General features: G+C 40.4%; 1 protein-coding gene across 1 annotated transcript in view; it reads left to right on the top strand.

The window, feature by feature from the left end:
- Positions 1-22,928, top strand: part of SGCZ (sarcoglycan zeta) — a 1,451,138-nt gene that overhangs the window by 541,600 nt on the left and 886,610 nt on the right. The gene's annotated exons all lie outside the window — the stretch shown is intronic.

Here is a 22,928-nt window from a genome sequence, read left to right as displayed (position 1 = left end):
GTAGTCTCTTTAGTATGTGTGTCACAGAGTGGCATATGCATTAGATATTTTATAATGCTTCATCATTTGCATTGTTATACACGGCTTGACTGCTGAGAGTCGAATAACCTTGTGGAATAAAACCATTGTCAAAGTGCAACTTTATAGGGCTACCTCTAGAGTAAGCACTGTAATCTTGGCGAGCATGTAATTATCTTTCCCATTTCATACCAGTGTGGGGAGGGTTGGGGAGGGTTTGTTTTGGAATTGCTATACTTTTTATCTCTTTAGCAACATCTAAAGTATCCCTGTCATTTAAAGATAATGATATATTTTTAAGAAAGTCATCTCTAAGTAAAGCCTGTGTTATTTCCCTGTCGTCATCCTATCAGTTTACCTTGTATGTGTGGTGCTATACCGTATACTTACTGCATCTTAAATTTACCTTGATTTCTCATTTGATCCTCTTTCTATCATACTTGATGCACAGAAGGTGAAGGAAAAGGTGAAAGCTAAAGTTGTGCTATCGGAATATGTTCACTTCATGCTCTTGGCTTATTTTTAATTAATGTCCTTCATAGGAAACTTTATCCTCAGACTTTTGCTAAACATTGTGTTTGATCACATTTATTTTGTACAAGCTAAGACTTATGGGAGGCTGCTTTGAAATTCACTTAATGAATATGGAAAATGCTGCATTCCAGGGCATTTTTCAAACCCTTAAAATTAAGATTAGGGTCGCTCAATCTAAAAGGCAACCAAAGATACTGTGTGAATAAATTCAATGTAAAGGCATCACATCCATAATTGAAAATTTTAAGAATTTATTAGTGAAGTGGAAAAAAAACAAAAATCTTCTTCTCAACCACCAACTAATAATATTCTCTATGCATTTTTAGTATGGATTGAGATTTAGGTCATGCCATATATACCTCTGCAATGTAAGACCATGTTGATTTGCTATTTCGCTTTGACTTAAGAATATAATGAATTGTAAAGAGCAGCATAATTAAATACTGCTGTACGTGATATCTATATCTTATGACGAGGTGACCTTCACACGGTTTCTTCAATGAGAGAACCATAAAGGTTATAATATTAGCAACATGCTCCCATATACAATGATAAATGGTGTTTCCATGTCACATAAAAAGGATGTCCAATATTTGCCTCCAGATATTGAGAGTTTTTATGAGGTAGAACCCTTTAATGTCTTAAAAGCCAATAGTTATTCTTGTAGTTTATTAGGGTAGGTAGTCTTCATAAAGGGGGTTCCTTATCTGGAATAAATGCCATAAATGGGACCTAAGAGCTAACAATTGAGCCAAACACATCCTAGCCATTTATTAAACCATATGTGCAGGTGAAACTTTTTATATATATATATATATATATATATATATATATCTTGTCCAGTCAGTCTTTTCCATGGTTTTAAGAAATGGGAAAACATATGTGGCATTTTATTATGAGGGACATTTATAAAAGTCAGTTTTAAACACCAGTTTTGTGACAGAAAGATTTCACAAGTGATGCCTGCATATAACATTTGGTATATTTTTTGTGGCATTTGTTCAAATTTTACATTTGATGAGCCTCTCCACATTAACCAGTAGAGTGAAAAGCAGATCAGTAATTCAGATTAGAGCACCTTTTAGTCTATTTTACGATGTCCAACTTTTTAAAACGTTGCTAAGAAGTTGCACCTCCATGCCAGGCAACCCCCATGTACTTTTACAGACATAGGCGTACACCGCATTGCACTTGTGCTAAATATATTTATTACTATGCTCCATTTCATAAATTTGCTGCAACCGCACAAAGCAAAGGCAGACTTAAAACTGACACCAAAACCACCACCACAAATGATAAATTCCCCCATGTTTTTATTTCCTTTTTAAAAGATTAGATGCCCAACATTATGATTTAGAGCAAAGCAGATGACCCTTGTCTGACATTCACTTTGTAATCTTGTTGAACATTTCTAATGTATTCATATAATATTGTCCCATTATTGGCTTTATCTTACTTCTTTGACTGACAGGTTGATTGGAACATTAAATAATATTAGATGTTTGAGCCTCAATAGTTTTATCATTGACTTTGACATAAAAAAAATATAATCTTTTAATCATTTTTCACAGTGTATATTTTTATGTTATAAACCATTAAATATAGGCATTATGTCTCTCCATGATGTCAGAATAGGAATGTATATTTTCCATTCATGTGATGCTAGGTTTAATATACATATTTATCTATACCCAAGCAACATTTTGTCAAGTGTTAATGATAATGTCAATCCTGATATCCTGGATGATCGTTCAGGCAATCCTTTGTAGAGAGCAGATGCTTTCATTATCATATTTTGTGAAATGATTAACAATTATGCTTCTTGTTATGATGTTTGAACAAAAATATCTCCAAACGATTCTAATTAATGATTCAAACACATGAAACTGAGCAAATGACAAAGTCAACATTGAATTAGCAGCCATTAGTCAGACCTTTTCAATGTGTTCTGAGCATAGAACAAGATCAGTCGACTTTTGTAATCGTTCCACGAGTTGAACTGAAATTATTCCCACAATCTGTTTTGTGAGATAAAAGGCACAATTTTTAGTTTTAGGAAAGTGCTAATATTTGCTATAACTGAATGGATTATAACTAGTGTTGATCGATCATGCTCGGCCGAACACCAGTTCGGCTCGAGCATCTCGATGCTCAGCACATGGCAGTGCTTGGCCGAATACCGCATGTGCTCGAGTGCAATGCTCGCGTCTCCTCCACGCAAGTTTCTTGGATGCTAAGCAACCAATAAACGTGCAGGTAGGTACTGCCCTCACTGTAATGCTGTAGCCATGTTGGTTACTGGCATTACAGATAATAGCTGGCCGTAATATAGCACCTGATGACGCGTGTTCCGCTGTCTAAGTCAGGGACAGCTGTGCTGAGGAAGGGACAGACAGTGTAGGGAATGATATAGGAATATTTTTATTAGAAGAACTTTTCAGAGACCCAAAAGTCCTTTTAAGGACTATTGTGTGTGGCAGCAGCAATATATATTTTTAGCCCAACCTGCGCTAAATTGCTAAAACTTTACAGACCCAAAAGTCATTTTAAGGACTATTGTTGTGTGTGGCATCAGCAATATGTATTTTTAGCGCAAACTGTGCTAAATAGCTAAAGCTTTACAGACCCAAAAGTCCTTTTAAGGACTATCGTGTGTGGCAGCAATATCCTGCACTAAATAGCGTGCAATAGTTAGGCCTCTACAGACAGCGACATTAGCTGCTCCACATCTCCTGTGTAAAGTGAGCACATCCAAAAAATATCTGTGACATCCAGAGTACATTTTCTGTAGACGCTGTCCGCTGCGGACAGTGATATTAGCTGCGCCACATCTCCTGCGTAAAGTGTGCGCATCACAAAAATATCTGACATCCAGTGTACTTTTTCCATAGACGGTGTCCGCTGCGGACAGTGACATTAGCTGCGCCACATGTTTGATAATGGCCGTAATTTGGTGGCGGATTTGGAGCTTGGCAAGCTCACACATATCCCATGCCTAGCCCATGTCTTACAATTAGTGGTTGAGCGGTTTCTCAAAACCTACCCCAATTTGCCTGAGCTACTGGTAAAGGTGCGCCGTGTGAGTGCACATTTACGCAAGTCATCGACAGCTTCAGCCAGACTGTAAACGCTGCATCAGCGCTGGAAATTTCCAGCTCACCAGCTGTTATGTGTGAGCACTCTCTGGAACTCGACGTTCCACATGTTGACCAGGCTTTGTGAGCAGCAGAGGGCAGTAGTGAAATACCAGCTGCAACATGGGTGTCGCCTTTCCAGTCAGCTTCCGCTATTCACAAGCAAGTAGTGGTATGGATGTCTGACCTCTGTGAGGTTTTAAGAAACTTTGAGGAATCCACACACATGGTGAGCGGCGATAACACTATTATCAGCATAACCCTCCCACTTCTGTGTCTATTTAAATGCTCACTGCTCACAATTAAGGATGACGCTTTGTATGTGGAAGGGGTGGAAATGGGGGAAGGCATTACACAGGGTGATAGCCAGACCACCCTCAGTTCGTCTTCTCAGCGCGAATTGGACGATGAAGAGGAGGAGGAGCAGGAGATGGTTGCCTCCTAGTACCCATGGAAGTTTAATTACATCTGTTCTTTGTGGGTGGGCAGAAGAGAAGGAAGAGGATGAGGAGATTGAGAGTCATCCTCCTGATGACGACAGTGAAGTCTTGCCTGTTAATATTCTGGCACACATGGCTGACTTCATGTTAGGCTGCCTTTTCTGCGACCCAAACGTTATACACGTTTTAGACAACACTGATTACTGGTTGTTCACTGTTTACGACCCCCGCTACAAAGAGAACTTCTCATCTCTCGTTCCTCTGGTGGAGGAAAATTGTGCAATACCAGAAGGTCCTTGTTGAAAAATTGCTCAAAAAATTTCCATCTGACAAAGCTGGCATTAGAGTCCGTAGTTCCTTGGCCAAAAGAGGAGGGGAAACAAGGGGAACACATAGCAGTTCCAACAGAGGCAGGGCAACACTCTCCAAATCCTGGGACAGTTTCATGACACCCCGCCAGCACCCTCACACTGATGAGCGGCCTACTGTCACAAGGAGGGAAACATTTTGGAAGATGGTGAAGGAGTACATAGCAGACCGTGTCAGCTTCCTCAATGATCCCTCAGTGCCTTACAACTACTGGCGCTCTATGCCTTGGAGGTGCTGGCCTGCACTGCAGCCAGCGTTTTCTCTGAGCTGGTATTTAGTGCTGTTGGTTGCATTATAACAGATAAGCGTATCCACCTGTCAATGGAAAATGCTGACAGGTTGACTCTTATAAAAATGAACAAGACCTTGATTGACCTTGACTTCTCGACTCAACCAGAGGAAAGCTGATGAACATAAAGGCACTTTAAATGTGTTGTTTACAATGTACTGAATACACTGTATTCCCATGCACCACTTCCACCACAAAAAGGGCATAAGGTTGAATCTTCCTTTTCTCATCCTCCTCCTCTTCCATCATATCAACATGCTTATTCGCCGCATATTATGCCCTTGCATATATTGCCTCGCATATAATGTTTTACAGGGTCAGCTCACCTGCAGGCCCTCACATATAATGTTTTACAGGGTCAGCTCACCTGCAGGCCCTCCCCTACAATCTTTTACAGTGTCAGCTCACCTTTAGGCCAACGCATATAATGTTTTACAGGGTCAGCTCAACTTCAGGCCGTCACATATAATGTTTTACAGGGTAAGCTCACCTGCAGGCCCTAGCATATAATGTTTTACAGGGTCACCTCATGCAGGCCCTCGCATATAATGTTTTACAGGGTCAGCTCACCTGCAGGCCCTCACCTACAACTTTTTAGAGGGTCAGCTCACCAGCAGACCCTAACTTACAATGTTTTAGAGGGTCCGCTCACCAACATGCCCTCTCCTACAAATCCAGTCTTAGTAGCCAAGAGTCTGGTCAACACAATCCTCACCCTGACGGCACACTGGGTGAACGTTGTGAAGGCCGGGAGTGAGTCGGCTGCTGGCACCAGACTTGCCCTCCAATAGATCTTCGTTAAAGGATTTAAAGTGTACTCATTCCAATTACAGGGCCTCGGAAAAGTCCTGTATTGTTATTTTTTCATCACTACCTCCCTGAGTCGGGAGTGGGTAATTTGCATGCCTGATACCTTCCTTGGATGTGGCAGCTATTTCTCCGGCTCCCGCTCTGGAATCTTCCCCATTACCCGTGGTCACCACGGAACGTTTAGAAAGTACCATTGAAAGTTGATAGGATCGTCGCCATCATGGGGACGTGCAATCGGCCCGAGGTTATCTAGAGTCACCATAGTGGCAGCAGGCCCTCTTTCATAATGTTTTCTATGGGAAGATCACCAGCAGGCACTCACCCATAATTTTTTTTCAATGGTCAGCTAAGCAGCAGGCCCTCAACCATATTTTTTTCAATGATCAGCTTAGCAGCAGGCCATCACCCATCATTATTTCCATGGTCAGATCAGCAGCAGACCCTCACCCCTAATGTTTTAGATGGTCAGATCAGCAGCAGGCCCTCGCCTATAATTTTTCCGATGGTCAGCTCACCAGCAGGTCCTCAACCATAATTTTTTTTTATCGTCAGTTTAGCAGCAGGCCCTCAACCATAATGTTTTAGAGGGTAAGCTCAGCAGCAGCCCCTTAACCATAATGTTTTAGAGGGTCAGCAAAGCAGCAGGCCCTCAACCATAATGTTTTAGAGGGTCAGCTCAGCAGCAGGCCCTCAACCATAATGTTTTAGAGGGTCAGCTCAGCAGCAGGCCCTCAAACATAATTATTTTGATGGTCAGCTCAGCAGAAGACCCTTACCCCTAATGTTTTAGAGGGTCAGCTCAGCAGCAGGCCCTCGAGCCTAATGATTTAGATGTTCAGATCACCAGGCTCTTACTCCAAATGTTTTTAAGGGTCACCAGCAGGCCATCAATCATAATTTCTAAAGGGTGCTTATGATGCCATCCTTTATGTGTAATAAAGGGTGTGTTGGAGTGCCGGTTCTTTGTAATTTTGGGCAGCCCTTTCACTTAGTGCATACACTTTATGAGTGTAGGAGTCCCACTACCTGAACAGTTGTACCACAATGTGAATAAGGCCCTCCTTTATGTGATATACAGGTTGTATCGAAGTGCCTCTTGCTTTTAATTTTTGGCAGGACTTGCACTTTATATACAAGTAAATATACAGGAAAGAATGTTTCCTAACAATTCTTTCGCTAAAATCTATTTTATCTTTGGTCTGTAAATGTGGCTTACTACTCAGACAACATCATTCCCAGCAGCGACCTGGGAGTCCAAGATGCATCCAGACATCCTCCCCATGCTGTTTCCAAACCACTTTGGTGGTGTTTCCATCAATTTCTGACCTTTTCTTGTGAACCAGACACCCTCCCCTCTTCAGAGCAGAGGTTGCCTGGTTTAATGCTCGGGTTCTCCCAATGACGTATCACGAGGTGTTCGGCCTGAGCACCCAAGCATTTTGGTGCTTGAGCAACACTAAATATAAACATAAGAACTTTTTTAAAGCACAATTTTTAAAGGGAATGCATAATCAGAATATTACTTATTGTTTAAATCAAATTGTGTTAAACATATATTTTTAGCATGTTTGTTTAATTTTTTTCATTTTCCACAACCCTATCCATATATATTTTTTTAAATCTGTCCTAAACTCCAGCGTGAATTCATGTTCTTTGAGAACAGCCACATGGACCTTGGACACAATAGCTTGGAAGGATTGACTTCTATGGAAACATTTTCGAGGCATGCCCTGTGCCCTGTGCACCCGTGAGGTCAGAAGGGCATAGGAAAGGTATGACCTATTGTGAATAGTGGATGTCATTTAAGCAATTTTGTGAAAACACATTCTCTTAATAATACATATATGAAGAATATAAGAAATACACTGTGATTCCATGAAAAAGAGATGTGAAAAGTTACCTGAATCAGGAGTTAAAGTTATATCTTTCTTATTAATATTAGTAACATATACTAAAACAAGTTGTTCACTAGTGTTGAGTAAGCATGCTTGGCCGAATACCAGTTCGGCTCGAGCATCGCTTTGCTTGGCACATGGCGGTACTTCGCCAAGTACCGCATGTGCTCGAGCGCAATGCTCACAGTTAAATTATCCGCGCCACATCTCCTGTTTAAAGTGTGCGAATCCCTAAAATATCAGTGATTTCCAGTGCAGTTTTTCCGTAGATGGTGTCCGCTTCTGACAGTGCCCTTACCAGGCCCACATCTGCTGTGTAATGTGTGCGCTTCAAAAACAATTCTGTGACATAAAATTGAAATTTTCAATAGACGGTGTCCGCTTCTTACAGTGACCTGACCAGGCCCATATCTGCTGTGTGATGTTTGCGCTTCAAAAATTTTTCTGTGAGATAAAATTTCATTTTTCAATAGACGGTGTTCGCTTATGACAGTGACCTGACTAGGCCCACATCTGCTGTGTAGCGTGTGCACTTCTAAACATTTTCTGTGACATAAAATTTAATTTTTCAATATGCGGTGTCCTCTTCTGACAGTCGGGAGAGGGTAATTTGCACACCACCGGCTTGCCTTCCTTGGATGTGGTAGTCATTTCTCAGGCTTCCTCTCCAGAATCAAGCACTGATTCCCCATTACCCTGTTAGGCGCATAAAAGAACATCAAAAGTTGATAGGGCAGACATCCGAATGGATCATCGACGTCACGGGGACGTGCAATCAGGCAGAAGTTATCTAGAGTCAACAAAGCGGCAGCAGGCCCTCACCCATAATGTTTGCGATGGTCAGCTCACCTGCATTACATTAACCATAATTTTTTCGATGGTCAGCTAAGCAGCAGGCACTCTCCCATAAGAGTCTGGTCAACACAATACTCACCGCTGGGGGTCACAAAACTAATTAGCACAGAGGAGTCTCTTTGGTTATCGGAATTAACTAGACAAATTGCTCCACCAACTTAGAACAGCCATGCGCCAACACCCGCAGAATAAAGAAAGAGCTATCAATCTGTCAATACTTTACGCGTCCAGGCCATAGGTTCCATTCCTGCAGGCGCCCTTCCGTCAATTATTTAAGTTTCAGCTTTGCAACCATACTCCCCCCGGTACACAAAGACTTTGGTTTCCCGAAAGCTGCTTGTTGGGTCATGGGAATGATGCCGCCGGATCGCCTGTCAGATCGTCTTCGAACCTCCGACTTTCACTGTGCTTTGTCTTACGCCGGTCCACGAAGTTCACCTCTAGCGGTGCAATTCGGATGCCACCGGCCGTCCCTCTAAATCATAGCCCCAGTTCCGAAAATCAACCAAATTTTGAGCTGAACTTGCACTTTATATACAAGTAAATGTACAGGAAAGAATATTCCCCCCCCCCCCCATGCTGTTCCCTAACCATTTTGGTGGTGTTTCCATCAATTTCTGACATATTCCTATGAACCAGCCACCCTCCCCTCTTCAGAGCAGGGGGTGTCTGGTTTAATGCTCGGGTTCTCCCATTGACTTCCATTATACTCGGGCGCTTGGTCGAGCACCCAAGCATCCCAATGTTTTTGGCCCGAGCTGAACTCCCAAAAATGTCAAATCAAATAAAAAAAAAACTTTGGGTTTAATAATAAATGAATTAATAACTAATAAAGCATTAAATAGATACACCGGTAAAGGGATTCTCTACTCCAAAACAAAAATTCTAATAGCTAATTCTAATTTATAAGAGAGAATCCCTATTCAGGACCTTTCTTCATCATACAAAGTAGTGGGGGCTACAAAAAGCATCTACAAGACATACATTACATGAGCAGGACATTCATTTTATCAAACGCTGTTAAATGCTTTTATCTGTAGCGACGCTCTAACTGGGGCCTCCGCAACGGGAAATCAGTTTATGATCAGACAACCCTCCTAAAAATAATAAGGTAGGTAACACCCTTCATAATAGTACATTAGACTTCATGGTGCTGAAAAAAGTGGTAAGCCCTGGTTACAGATATTTAAAAAAACAAAACTTGAAAGAATATAATCTTTTGTAAACTATAGTTCATAAATTCAACTATTTCTAGAGGAAAGAGTCCTGCTGTGAAAGTGGTCAGTGTCTGTCAGTGACAGCTTATTATGATTCACCAAAGCAATAATGAAACTTTTATGAAATGGTTCATAAATAAAATGCATGTCATGCAGTGTGAAATGTTCTGTGAAATTGGCAGAACTATTTTTCTGACAGCCAGGACTTCTTTGTCTGGGTCTAAATACAATCGAAGAAATGTAAGTGGTCTTCATATTTTAACAGTTTTTATTTTTAGATTTTTCCTATTAAAAATTGTAGCTACAGTGTTGTTTGTGTAGTTTTCTTTCAGTAGATACAACAATTGACCCTGATTATAGAGCTTATTGTATATGTATATATTCTTGTGTTGTCTTCTAATAATGACTATGTGTCTTAAGGCCTATTTACATGGTGCAATGATTGGGAGATAAAAATTCCTTTCTGATGAGTCTCTGCTCGTTCAGCTATAGTTGCATGCGGCAATGATCCCCTCTGCATGGGGATGAATGATCTTCATCTTATTCAAATCTTGTCTCAAGGGCTGTTTAAAAGGTTGAACATTGACTTATAAGGTCTCTACCTTACATCTGGTGGCATTAGAGGCAGAGCTTGGACTGCCTGGACAAGATTATGGCAGGTTTTCTAATATTCCAAAATATCAAAATCATAATATTTATTCTCATTCCCAAACCACGGATTTCTTCAGTCCTTGTTAACTTGTTAATTTAGCATGATGACATGACATAAGTAATGGTGCTACATAAAATCTGGAATTTATTCTGTATTGATTGCTAACAAATTTGGGGGATGGCAATTTGTGATATTTGTATCCTTCAGGGGGGCTATGGGTTTTAGCTGAAAAAAAAAGGTTAAATACTGTATACTGGGAAATATATTTGAAGTCTCATCTAGCCCTGGTATGAATTTTCTGCAAGTTTTCATAGTACATAGATTATATATTACACCTGTAAAGTTAAGCAACATCAGGGAAATTGACAGTACCCCAAATATAAAGTGATAGAAGGATAGTTTTTAGATATGTTGTGGAGCTGCTCTTTCTTCCAATTTGTATTGGACAGTTTGGGTAGAAGGTGTGTATTGGAACAGAAGGCAAAAAAAGACTGGAAGTGACTAGGACAAAGATGGACAGCCTGCGGCTCTCCAGCTGAGCTGTAGTGAAACTACAGCTCCCACCATGCCCTGGTGTAGGTTAATAGCTGTAGTCAGGTCTGGGAATGCTGGGAGTTTTAGTTTTGCAACAGCTAGAGAGCCACAAGTTGGCCATCCCTGGACTAGTACATTGTTTTTTCTTTTTCTCAACTTATTTGGTACTGGCCTGGGTGAAATCATGGGGTATATTGGTCTAATTATGTTAAAAATGTATTAAACAAGAAGTGCTACATGTGTGTGAATGACCGGCCAAGCCAATACATTATAAACAAGTGAACAACAAGCAGAAGATTTTTATAACTTTAATATTGTATGTTGTGACACTTTGGCTATGACATGAAAAAAACTGGATGGACCATGCTGATTTTCATGATTTTCCTCTTACAGCAGTATTTTTTTTTACCAACTGTTATCAGTGCTGAGTTTTTGGTGCAGGAGTGAGGAGTAATTTTAGTAACTACAATACTGATGGACTGTCCGTACCACTCATCTGATTGAAGCAGCTGTAGCACACCATAAACACTGTGTCGCCTTCATTATTTGCCGGGCACAGCTCCATATTTTTCATAGTCGCGATGCTATTGCAACTTGGTTTTATTCACTTAATGTGACTGAACTACATACAGTGAGCTGCAACTTTGGACACAGTTACTACCAAAAGTTTAGACCTGTACCTGGTAAATAATTCAGGAGACACATCACTCCCTGGAGTGCCATGGCCCCTTCAGTCAGCTGGTCATAGAGGTGCCAGGAGTAGGACACCCACTAATCTGATATCCATGCCAATCCTAAGGATAGGCCATCACATAGACCTTTAACTCCGCTTCTTATTGTGTTTCAAAAACTGCTACAGTACATACCTAGTTCTGCTACATTGGAGTTCCATAAAAAATAGCTTCAAAATTCTTTACTTGACTCTATTTTGCAGAGAACTGCCTATATATGAGAGCATGGTCTAATAGTTACCAATGTTTATGACTTATTGTACATTTTTAAAACTCTCGCCAAAAGGACAAACCCATTGCCTTATAACAAATAGTTATGAAAGTCATAAATTTCCTTTGAGGCTACATCATTGACAGTCAATTATCTGCTTAAAATAGAAATTACATTTCCAAAGATGAATCGCTTAATAATGATTTACTTCAAAGATGTTTAAAGGGAAGATTTAAATGAATTCATTAAAAGAGAGCAGTCATATTAAAATAGTGAACATACAATGTAACCTGAATATTTTCTTTTGAAATACATTAAAACACATATGGTCATTTCTTCAGAAAATATGCTTGGCACAATATATAGCTCTGACAGATCTTTCCTGAATGTATACAAGTTATGCCATTTTAGTATGATAGTCGTTGTTGATCTTACTCATTGAAAAGCTTCATAAAAATTGAAAGTAGAGATCAGCAAAATGATTCTGAACGATTTGGATTAGCTACAAAGTTCATAAAATTCTGCTGCCAAATTAATTGGATGTTTTGGTGGAGAATCACATGACTCTGCGAGGAAGAGGTTTGCCCTGATTGGCCCAGAGGCTGACAGACTGCCTACTAGCCAATCAGGGGCATGATTTTGGAAGGTCCTTCAGCCTCTGGATTAGAAAGCAGCCATTATTAGAGCAGTTTGTGATCTGAGAGCATGTTTCTTGACAGTTTCTGCCTAAAAGCAATTACAAATGGTAGCCTAGGTGTGGTAGGGAGAGTATAGGGTATAAGGACTTAACTAGATAGGTAGATTTAATCGATAGAAAAGCCAGGGTTATATCAGGGAAAACATAGGGAGGGAGGGACTGCCGACTCAGAGTTCTGGGTTTCATACTGTTTTCATATAGCAGCCAGCAAGTGAAAAGCTCATGTTGCACCACAAATTCTGCAATGAAAAAATCCTGCAATAATTAATTTATTTTTTTAATGAACAGCCAGCTAGCCTTTATTTGCAAATACCTCAAGTTCCTACAGTTCATAAATGTTTCATAGGCATGCACCTCCAGGACCAGCATCAATAACATACATCCTGCTGAAAACTTATTGTATTGCGCCCAGATTCTATGCAGTTTTAGTGAGCGCCTTGTACTGTAATAGCTACATTAATATAGCAGTTTCATACCATGCATTGTACTACAGTGCATCAAGACACCAGGTAGGTTTAGCGAGCATGTTGTATTCCAATATCTGCATTCATTTACTAGTTTTAGTTTACATATTCTATTGGGTCAAGATACAATGCAGTTATAGTGAACATGTTGTACTGCAATAACTGCATTTATATAGCAGTTTCATTCCATGCATTGTATTATGTCAAGATACTGTGCAGTTTTAGTGAACACATTGTACTTTTAATGCATTGGATTGTGCCAAGATGCTGTACAGTTTTAGTGAATGCATTGTACTGCAATAACTGCATTAATATACTAGTTTTAGCTAACGCATTTTATTATGACAAGATACCATGCGGTTTTAGTGTATGCGTTGTTCTGCAATAACTGCATTAATAAACCTTGTTTATTTTATTCATTTCAATAGATGAGAATGCCAGATACTTGTCCTTAAAGTTTTTTAAGCTTTTAGAGAACTGGGCTGCACCTCAATGCGGGAGGTGCAACTGTTTGGGGGAAACGGCTAGAAGGTTGGAGGAGTGTTTAAACTAGGGACTGGGGGAAGGGACTAGAACAATTCATAAGGAAATTATATGTATACTATTGTAAGAAGCCTGACAAATAAAACTGGGGAACTAGAATTAGTAATGACTGAGGAGGACCATGACATAGTGGGAAAAAATGAGACATGGCTAGATGATAGCTATGGCTGGGTGGTTAACTTACAGGGTTTCAGTGTGTTTAGAAAAAAATCATCAAAACCGGAGAGGGGGAGGGGTTTGCCTTTATGCAAAGTCCTGTCTAAAGCCCATGCTCCGAGATTATATATGTGAGGAAAATAAACATGTGAAGTCCCTGTGGATATAAATATATGGAGGCAAAAACAATAATAAAGTACCGATAGGAGTTTGTTAAAAGCAACCTAATATACCAGAATCAACAAAAAATCTACTACCAAGGGAGATAGATGAGGAGGCAAATCATAATGAGGTCGTTATTATGGGGACTTGAACTTCCCAGATATAGAGTGGAAAACTAAAAACGGTAGATCTCATATAGAAAACATGTTCCAATAACCAAAGACAATTACCATTCCCAACTGCTTCAGAACCCAACTAGAGGGAAGGCCATATTGGACTCTTAGTACTAACCAATAGACCAGACAGAGCAACAGATGTGCAGGTTGGGGGCCATCTGGGAAATAGTGACCATAAAATAATAACCTTCCAATTGTCATTCAAAATAGTGTTTCTTCAGAAAGGCACAAAAATATAAAACATCAAAAAAGCAAAATTTAACCATCTAGGACTGGCCATTGGCCTCACTAACTGGGACAATGTCCTCAAAAATAAAAATCCAGCCACAAAATGGGATTTTTTTTAAACCATCCTAAATTCTAATTGTAAGATGTACATACCTAATAGGAATAAAAGGGTAAGGACCAAGAAAAAAAAAAAAACTATGTGGATAAATAGAAATGTAAAGGATGCGATAAATGACAAATAGAAAGCATTTTAATCACTAAAACAGGAGGATAACAAGGAAGCATTAAAAACTATAAGAAACAAATAATAATATGTAAAAGACAAATAAAATAAGCCAAAGAGAGTAAAACTAACCATAAAATGTTCTTCAATTATGTAAATAGTAAAAAGTGATGAGGGGGGAGTTGCAGAGGACAATGAGGAGAAAGCAAAGCTAATAAATATATTTTTTTTTCTTCACGGTATTTACTGAGGAAAATAAACTGTCAGATGAAATGCAGAATGTAAAAATAAATCCCCAATTAAAAGAGGCCTGTCTGACCCAGGAAGAAGTGTAGCAGAAGATTAAAATACACAAATCACCGGAACCAGGTGGCATACACACCTATATCCTAAGAAAATTTTTTTTGTTTACTAATAATCCCTATACTGCGAGCTCCCTATACATAAGTTAAATAATCATTTTGGTTCAGTAGAATTTGATAAAAAGCTATTTTTAAAATATGTAAATTACCTTGCTACCAGCAAGTAGGGTGGCTACTTGCTGGTAGCAGCCGCATCCTCCGATCCTAATGACGTCCCCTCCGCATTATGATTGACAGGGCCAGGGAACGGAATCGTTCTGTGCTGGCCCTGCCTGTTTGCATTCAAAATCCGGCGCCTGCGGATACATCGCCATGCAGTACAGTGTCCTTGTCATCATCATCAGCTTCTCCCGCTTAGACTCCTCCTCTTCCTTGTCCTCCAGTCCATCATCAGCCATCCTTAACCACTTCCCCTCTGGGCCATTTGCCCCCTTCCTGACTGAATTTAGCAAATCTGACATATCTCACTTTATGTGGTAATAACTTTGGAACGCCTTTACTTATCCAAGTCATTCAGAGAATGTTTTCTCGTGACATATTGTACTTCATGATAGTCATAAATTTGTGTCTATATATTTCACCTTTATTTATGAAAAAAATCCCCAAATTACCAAAAATATAGAAAAATTTGCAATTTTCTAAATTTCGAATTCTCTGCTCTTAAAACAGAAAGTGATACCACATAAAATATTATTACTTAACATCCCCCATATGTCTACTTTAAGTTGGCATCATTTTGGAAATGTCATTTTTTTTTTTTTAGGACGTTAGAAGGCTTAGAAGTTTAGAAGCAATTCTTCCAATTTTTAAGAAAATTGCCAAAGCCCACTTTTTAAGGACCAGTTCAGGTCTGAAGTCACTTTGTGGGGCCTACATTGTGGATACCCCCATAAATGACCCTATTGTAGAAACTACACCCCTCAATTTACTTAAAACCGATTTTATAAACTACGTTAACCCTTTAGGCGTTCCACAAGAATTAAAGAAAAATGAAGATCAAATTTTTAAATTTCACTTTTTTGGCAGATTTTCCATTTTAATCGATTTTTTTATTTAACACATCGATGGTTAACAGCCAAACAAAACTCAATAATTATTACCCAGATTTTTTATGGTGTTCACCCGAAGGGTTAGGTTATGTGATATTTTTATAGAGCTGGTTTTTACGGACGCGGCAATACCTAATATGTATACTTTTTTTTTTATTTATTTCACTGTAACACAATAATAGCATTTTTGAAACCAAACAAATGTTTTAGTGTCTCCATGTTCTAAGAGCTATATTTTTTTTATATTTTTTATATTTACTTATGTAGGGGCTAATTTTTTGCGGGATGAGGTGACGGTTTTATTAGTACCATTTTGTGGGACATATGCCTTTTTGATCACTTGATGTTGCACTTTTTGTGATGTAAGGTGACAAAAATGGCTTTTTTTGACAGTTATTATTTTTTTTATGGTGTTTATCGGACTGGGTCGATTATGTGATATATTTATAGAGCCGACCGTCAAGGACACGGCAATACCAAATATGTCTATTTATTTTTTCTATTTTTAACATTTTTTTTAATCCTTACTTGGGGAATTTTTATTTTAAATGTAAAACTTTTTTTTTTTACACTTTTCGTCCCCATAGGGTCATACAAGACCTCTGGGGGACATTTACTTCACTTTTTAATTTTTTTTTCACTGTTGATTTCTCCTGTAATTGGGGCTGACATAGCCCCAGTTACAGGAAAAATACCCCCCCCCCTTCCCAGAGAGGCTGTACAGTGCAATACAGCGCTGTACAGCCTCAGTGCAGGGCTGATCGAGGTCTCTGAAAGACCTCACACAGCTACTGCACTCTCTGGTCCCGGCGATCACATGACCTCCGGGCCAGAACTGGAAGCGCATAGCGCTTCCTGCTCTGCATACACAGCGCTCGGTGAGCTCTGTGTATGCAGCGATCCAAAAGGCAAGGACACCTGGGCACTGTCCCTGCCTTCTCTCTGGGTTGCCCTGCTGTCACTGACAGCGGGCAACCCGATCAGCAGCTGCACGATTAGCGTGCAGCTGCAGTTTCTGAACGGACGTTCTGGAACGTCCATTCAGAAATAGAGAACCACTTCCTGGATGTTTATAGTCAACGTGTGGACAGGAGGTGGTTAATGGAATGTTTGGCCATAAGAAAATTTTGGTTACCAGCAATTAGCTTGTGTACAAGCTGAGCTCCCAATGGTCCAAGTTGCTGGCATTGCAGTTCCTGCTGTACCACTTGGTTGTAGTAAATGCGGCGCAGTTCCAAACCTTCTCCAAAATTTTATTCAACATGAATTCAGCAGCTCTAACTATCCGTAAATTTTGTTGCCTCATCAAAGTGTGGTGTAGTTCTGCACTGTCACCAAACTGTAATTCTGCTCTATGTCATCATCCAGATAGTTTGCCAGGGGTCTTTTAAAATTGTATCATTATTAATAAAATCTAATTGTTCTCTATGCTATTTAATTCTTCTATATTTCACCAGCTGGACTGTTTTCCAGGTGTCCCCGGATCCCTGATCTCATAGACTTCTGGGAAGGCAGGCTATAATGTTTCCTCTTGCTGTACTGTCTTGTCTAGCATCCAGTGTCATTGTAGAGAGGGTTTTCAGTGCATCAGGTGTCATAATTACACCCAAACAGAAAAACATGTCTTATGCAAGTGTACAAATTATCTATCACTTTTAGTTAAAATAAATGAAGCATGAATCTATCCTTCGAATGAGATCGATAAATAGATCTGATATTGTTGACATTAACTATTTATTACCAGCGCCATCATACCACTACTACTATTTCCCAACTTCCCATCATATTCTGTACTGTATGGCTGCTGATGTCCCCACTGCTGTAGCTGCTACTCCCCTTATTGCCATTAGCCCTACCCAGCCACTCCTACTACTATTATTAATCCCACAAAGATGCACAAACACCAAATTCCTTTCCTGTTACAGGCTTTGCTGCTAATGCTGCTGCTACAATTGCTGCCACATTCCACTATTACCCCTACCCACCTTACCTTTTCCGCATCCACACTGTATTGCCACTCCCAAAAATAAGGAACAATTAACACTTGCATGTGTATAAATACAGACAGGCATCTGTCCCTAATAGGCCATTTTTTATTTCCCATAATACCATGTTAGTTAAAATATTTGCCCCAATAAGGGGCAATTTTTGGATTGTTTTTAAATTTGAATAGGCAAAACAGTGTGTTTTTAAAAAGGCTGTTTCTTAACACCATAAACTATGCATTTACCCATAGCTGTATATGTCAGTGTCATTCTGACATTATTTTCTATTTCTGTTATTCCATTAAACAGCTTAAAAGGGGAATAGGTAGAGAGAAAGAGCAACAATTCTAAAAAAATAAAACATAAAAAAGATAGAAAGACAGCAGAGAAAAAGAGTTCTAGGAGACCTAAGAGTGTCATATACTAATTTAAATTGGGCACTTTCGGTTCGTGTAGAATTGATTCAGGCCCTAATCAAATTAGTTTATATTTTATTTAAGCATATTTGGTTTTCTTTGCTTCTGATTGTAAACTTAAAAGTAACACTCTAGATAAGAAGCAGATGTTATACCTAGTCCTGGGACAGAAGGGTTATGAATTCTATTGTTGGTGTTCTGATTCAAGCTCTGTGCTAGGAATTCCTAGAGCAAATTTCTAGGCTTTCCCTTATTCATGTTCAATATAATGTGGGTGTGGTGGTTACTTGATCATCTTCTCATGGATTTACAGAATTGAAGTTTTACAAGATGAAATACCAAGTGAGCCACCAGCTGATATATTAGTAGAACAAAAATAAACTGCAAACTAGCTCACCTTTTCCCTATTCATAAAATCAAGAGCAGCTCTCTATGGCCATATGTATAAACTTGGACCACTTGGGAATCTGGAGAATCGACTGGATATCCGTTAAGAAGGAATCGTCTGTCACACGAATGGCTCACTTGGAATACAACTTGGAAGGCCTGAGTCCATGTGGAAGGCCTGAATACATGTGCCAAACAATTGCCAGTGGGTAAATCTATTGACAAACTATCGGTCTACAGACTCAGAGAACCACATTATTACCTTCGTTGAACTATCAAGGGAGACGGTAAGACTGTTTGATTTTATCCAGCGATTTTATCCAGCACCTTTATTTATATGACTTTTAGTCCAGTGGGACGCTGCTGGTGGATGTGATAAGTGGGACGCCGCTTAAAGTTGGTTCAGTGGACCACGTATTGGGACTGTAGTTTTGGATACCCCTGTGATCAAATTGAATAGGACAATATTAGAGGACACCGTTTATTGCTACCAGTATCTGACTTTTCCATACAAATATTCAGCTGAATATTTATACGAACATTTTATTGTCAAGTATTCCAATTTTATTCCTCGAATTTTATTACATTTTTAGATCTCTATTTTCCAGTTGTTTTATATGATATTACTGCATGTTGTGTGTTTTTATATATATTGATATTTAGTGTCTACTATTACCGCCAATATATACTGTTGCTCAGTGCTATTGCTATATATGCTAATAAATTTCAATTGGTTCAGATATCCTGAGAGTGCCCAGTTAATTTTATTCTATATTTTCTAAAATTGTCTAAAAATCCTGTACATACGTATATCCTAAAAAGCAACAATCGCTAATTGCAATAAATATAGCAGCAAGATACTAAATAGCAGCTTCAGTCCAGTGAATAGCAAATGAGCAGCAAACATAGGCAACGCACTGCTAGATGGCAGTGGGGAAGGGGATATTAACCCCGAAACGCGTCTGGTCAGACCCCCCACCTGAACGTGAGTGCACCAAGAAAAAGATAAACTGCTGAGACACTTACTGTTATATCCGCGGGAGAAGGTGATGTGGAGCTGAAGCCTGGACTTGAACCAGCGAGCCCACGTGTAACAGTGCACCAACGCGGTAAGCGAATTTCCTGGATAACAAAAGGAAAGCATCTATTTAGAGTCTACAGGACGGCAGAAATCTTCAGGATCCGGTAAGATCGTTCTGAACATAGGGTGATCACCGACTGACTGTTTATCACTAGCGGGACGCCGCTAGGTATAGTAACAGCGGGACGCCGCTGCATTCAAACCGGAATACTGTTTACCCATTCACACCTGTTGTGATGTCACTGATCTAGCGCATAAGTCTATTGCTCCACGATTGAACTAAAATTGACGGTGAAGTGTATGCATTATTCTGAATACCGCACTACCGTACTAATTCAGGGTGTTGAACTTTGCGCATGTTCTAAAGTATCGGAAAGACCAAGTAATGGAATGATCAGTGACTTTTCATGCCGGACAGCCGCTTCGATACAAGTGGATTCTAATAGGATATTGGAGGTATTGGACTAAAGCTGCCATCTAGCAGTGTGTTGCCTAAGTTTTCTGCTCATTTGCTATTCACTGGACTGAAGCTGCTATTTAGTATCTTGCTGCTATATTTATTGCAATTAGCGATTGTTGCTTTTTAGGATATATGTATGTTCAGGATTTTTAGACAATTTTAGAAATAATATTCTTGTCCAATTTAATTCCTGCGTATTGTGTACTGCTTATCTGGATTGTAGGTATTATAAATAGATTATTTTTGGAATTTTAGCAAATCATCCTTTTATGTATGTGCCTTTAACCTTCAATTATTAAACTTAGTGAACAAATTTCCTCAGGTGTGTCCAGTCTTTCACATACATATTTTGTTTAAAAAAGTATTCTAGCGCTGTGATAAAAACATAATGCTTATTTTGTCTTTTTTTTTTTTTTAAACATGCAAATACAATGCCAAATATCACAAACATCATATCACTTCACTTACACATTTCCTACCCAGCTGGGTCCTTAATCATGGTTAGAGATGAGCAAATTTTTCCAAAAATTCGATTTGCCAAATTTTGGGGGAAAAAACTTGGTTCAATTCGAATATATTCGTGGAGAATTTAATTAAAAAAGGGCTATTTCCTGGCTGAAGAGAGCCTTTATAGTGGTGTAAAACACTGTGCCTTGCAGTAATACGCAGGAGTCTGCTTTGGTAGTGAAATAATATTGTGAGTCCGTTTGTCATGCAGATGACAGGTAGTCCCTGCACACTTCACATATTTTGGCAGTTACGGGGCCAAAACTGACATGTCTTTTGTGTTTTGTACCCACTCCTGCTTTTGGCTACCAAATCATAAGCCAATTCTGATTGGACCATAAAGGCCTTACAGCTGTTAAACAGAGAGGATCCGTTGTGTGTCTAATTTTTTCTTCCATCAGAAGAAGGGTCAAATAAATGATGATGTCAGCCAAGCCAAAAAGACTAAATAGTAGCCCAGTCATGAAGTGGGGAGGGTGGGAACAGCATGAGAAGTCCACAGTGGATTTATAACATAGTGGTGAGGTGGAAGTAGCATGAGGATACCACAGAATGGCCCAATGACAGAGTCTGGAGGTGGCGGCAGCATCAGGAAGCCACAGAGTGGCACAATGACAGAGTGTGGAGGTATCAGCAGCAGCATCAGAAGGAGGCCACAGGGTGGCACAATGACAGCACAGAGTTGGCAGCAGCTTCAGGAAGCCACAGAGTGGCACAGCGACAGAGTGTGGAGGTGGCGGCAGCAGAAGCATCAGAAGGAGGCCACAGGGTTGCACAATGACAGTGTGGAGGTGGCAGCAGCATCATCAGGATGCCACAGAGTGGCACAATGACAGAGTGTGGAGGTGGCAGCAACAGAATCAGGAGGAGGCCATAGGGTGGCACAATGAAAGTGTGAAGGTGGCAACAGCAGCATCATAAGACCACAGAGTGGCACAATGACAGTGTGGATGTTGCAGCAGCAGCATCAAGAATCAACAGAGTGGCACAATGACAGAGTATGGAGGTGGCGGCAGCAGCAGCATCAGGAGGGAGTCACAGATTGGCACAAGGATAGTGTGGAGTTGGCAGCAGCACCAGGAGACCACACAGTGGCAAGGTGACATAGTGTGGAGGTGGCAGCAGCATCAGGAGACCACAGAGTGACCTGGTGACAGAGTAGGGAGGTGGGTGGCAATACCAGTACCAGCTGAAGATGGTGGGTAAAAGAAGGAGCACTATTAGCTAAGGCAAGTAGCCAGAAGAATCCGGTCTCTTTTGTCAAGTGTTAGTGTGGCACCATGGATGATCTAGTCTGATGCATCAGGAATTGGTGGGTGGAAATCTTGGCTGATCCAAGCCTGGTTTAAAGGCAAAGGTTAGTCTCTCCGTTCTTCTGCTGCAGCTCAAGGAGGGTGTGCTTTACGAGTGGCTGAAGTGCATGAAAAGTTTCCTGGCCATTTTTAGGATGTATTGCAGATGGGTGGAAGACTTTAGGAATTGCTTGACAACCAGATTAAACACGTGTACACGTGTGCCATTCAGGGCTCATGGCCCAGCCCTCCTTGACGCAGTGCCGACACTTCTCATTGTCGGTCACCATGGATCCAATTTTGAGTTGTCGCAGAGAAAGCCAGGATTCTTTTTCTTGATGCAGGACGCGGAGCAGTTCCTCCCCTGTGTGACTCTGTTCGCCCAGACAAATGAGGAGCAGAGCATCTTGACACTGCCGTGCCCTGCACATTTGGTATGCTGGAGGGGCACTGTGAATTGTCCCTGCAGTGGAGGCTGAGGACACGGTGGAGCATGAAAATGCAGAGGCAGACATTGTGGCTGGGCCAACGGCATTGCAACATGGAGGTGGAAGCGGCATCACCTGGCCAAGTTGCTGGTTTGGCTGTGAAGGAACCATATTCACCCAGTGGGCCATAAAGGACATGTATTGTCCTTGACCGTAGTTACAGCTCCACACGTCGGTGCTGCCGTGCTCTTTGGCAGACACCGATAGTCTCAAGGACTGGCCCACCTTCTGCTATACATGTGTGTGCAGGGCTGGTACTGCCTTTTTGGCAAAGAAATGACGGCTTGGGACTCTCCACCTCGGCTCTGCACAAGCCATTATTTCTCTGAAAGTGAGTTCACTACTTGGAAATAGAGGGACTGCAGCACCAGCAACATGGACAGGAGCACATTCAGCTTCTGCACTGTTGGATGAGTGCACACATACTGTTGTCTCTTGGCAATCACTTCAGTGATTGATTGCTGACGGAATGCGTGATAAGGAGTAGGAGGAGCAGGAGCATCAGGACCGGCAGATGATGGGAAGGACTGACAGCTCCCTTTGGCTGAGGTGGTGGAGCCTTG

The sequence above is a fragment of the Bufo gargarizans genome, chromosome 1 (genome assembly GCF_014858855.1).
Source record: "Bufo gargarizans isolate SCDJY-AF-19 chromosome 1, ASM1485885v1, whole genome shotgun sequence".
NCBI classification, from domain to species: Eukaryota; Metazoa; Chordata; class Amphibia; order Anura; family Bufonidae; genus Bufo; species Bufo gargarizans.
Note: the sequence above shows the minus strand (reverse complement) of the source record. Positions and strands in the feature narration are given on the sequence as shown.